Source organism: Humulus lupulus, chromosome 4, assembly GCF_963169125.1.
Source record: "Humulus lupulus chromosome 4, drHumLupu1.1, whole genome shotgun sequence".
Lineage (NCBI taxonomy): Eukaryota > Viridiplantae > Streptophyta > Magnoliopsida > Rosales > Cannabaceae > Humulus > Humulus lupulus.
The window spans coordinates 155,937,091-155,939,479 of record NC_084796.1 but is presented as its reverse complement, the minus strand read 5'-3'; positions in this window follow the sequence as shown (position 1 = coordinate 155,939,479).

The window sequence follows — 2,389 nt, the reverse complement described above, 5'->3', positions numbered from 1 at the left end:
ATACAAAAAGATTCAAGGACACTTGATAGACTTCAAGAGGTAATATTTTATCTATTTGGATGTAATTTAATATATCTATATTTGTGTGATCATTGATGGTATTAATAATTTATGAAAGATCCCATTGCCTTGTGTATCCTGATTTTCATATTTAATACCAACATAGTGCAAAAGGCGTGTGGCCAGTAGAAGTTCAGGCCGTGGTCATATAGGACCATAGTACCTCCAGGAGTTCGTCTAGCCATGCTCATTTCGCACCGTCTAGATGCCTTTTCAAAGTGTCTTTGAGGATCTTGTTCATAGCATCTACTTGTCCATTTGCTGGTGGGTACGCCACTGCAGAAAAGATCTTCACAATTCCATGGCGAACACAAAAGCTTGTGAAGTGTTTGTTGTCGAATTGAGTTCCATTGTCGGACACAATCTTGTAAGGCAACCCATAGCGACAAATGATATTCTTCACGAAAAATTCTAGCACTTTCTTATAAGTGATGGTCGCCAATGACTATGATTCACACCACTTAGTAAAATAGTCAACGACGACCACTTTATACTTGACTCCGCCCCGTCCAGTAGGAAGTTGACCTACCAAATCAATTCCCTAAACCGTGGAACGTCATGGGCTCTACATTTGCTTCAACTTATTCGGAGGGGCTCTTGGGATCTTTGCGAACCTTTGGCATTTGTGGCACTTTCTCACGTATTCCATAGCATCCTCGTTCATGGTGGGCCAAAAATATCATTTCTGAAGTATCTTTTTGGAGAGGCTCTACCCCCAACGTGATCCCCACAGAATCCTTCGTGGGCTTCTTGCAATAGGGTTTGGGCCTCCTCCTTGGTGACACATCTCTATAGCGGTATTGAATGTCCTCTTCGATATAGGTGACCGTCATGTATGACGTTGCGGGGTGCTTGGTAAAGCATCTTCCTTTCCAAGTTGTGATTCAATGGGAGGACACCTTCATGTAGGTATTTGACAATTGGGGTCATCCATGTTTCTTCTTCATCAATTAGCAATGATGTTTCCTCCGCGTCTCTTGCACTCGTTGACTTTTCTAGATCATGTAGCGATCGAATTGGGCAAGCATGTCTTTGGCTTTGGTGAGGTAGGTGGTCATGCATAGTCTGTGAGCCTGGTACTTTCCAAGGATTCGGTTGACAATAAATTGTGAGTCACTTCTGGTCCTTAGGCACTTAGCCTTCAATTATTTTAACATGCGCAATCCCGCTAGTAACACCTCATATTCAGATTCATTTTTTGTTGCAGCAAAACCAAACTTCAGTGCGCAATGGATCCGATGGCCTTCTGGGGTTACTAAGATTACACCTCCCCAACGTTATGTTCATTGGATGAGTTGTAACGTACCGAACATTTGCGAAATTATATTTTTTAATGAAGTATGTTATTGCCAAAATATTGTATATTTTAGTGATGTCAAATAAAAATGAGAAACTTAGTCATCTTAGCCAAGATTGAGAAAAACTCGGTTTGGAACTGAGCCAAAAATACTTATTATCTTTAATAATTAATTATGGCAAGCAATTATCTTGGGTATAGGAATATTAAGAATGTTATGAGAGAATTTTAAATATAATTCTTAGGAAAGAATCCTAATTTGTATTTAGAGAGAAAATTCTTATTTAGCCTTATTGGGATAAATAAATTGAAAATTGTTTCCACAAATAATATAATGGGAATTTATTTTTTGTGACATATGAATTATTTAGTCACACCTAATATATGACATTGTGGGTGGTGTTATTTATAATTATATCATGTTTTATTGGGCTTTAGGTTTATACCACCCTTGGGCTAACAACCTCTTAAGTGAACTTTTAAGCATATTTCAAAATGCAATCATGTCAAAATCCGAGAATGCACTATAGCTTCAGATTTTGAAGTTAATCATTTTAATCAAAATAGGAAATTAAGGGGATTATTAAGTGTGTATAGGGTGTGTGTGAGTGTGATTGGGTGTGGTTAACGGTGGAGGGTGATGAGTGGTTGGTTTGAATTTTTGTGAGAAACAAGAACCATGTATAGAAGCTCATTAATCATTCCTCTCCCTTTCACTGTTCCCAACTGTACCCTCTCTCTCGCTCCATTTAATTGTCAATTTTTTTATCATAAATTTTAGGGGCTTTTCTCTCATCCTCTCTCTCTCAATTTTCACTCTTATCCCTCTCTCTCAAGGGTAAACTAATTATTTTGACTTGAATGTTTTAAGGAATTTTAATAACATGATAAACTAAAAATCTGGAAAGTTTCACAGTGAAATTATTTATTTAATGATAATTATTATTTTTGCAAAATGGGTGTAAACCTGACTTTTCTAGCAATTCTGAACCATGTCCCAACTAGTCTAACTTTCTAAAACTATCTTATTTT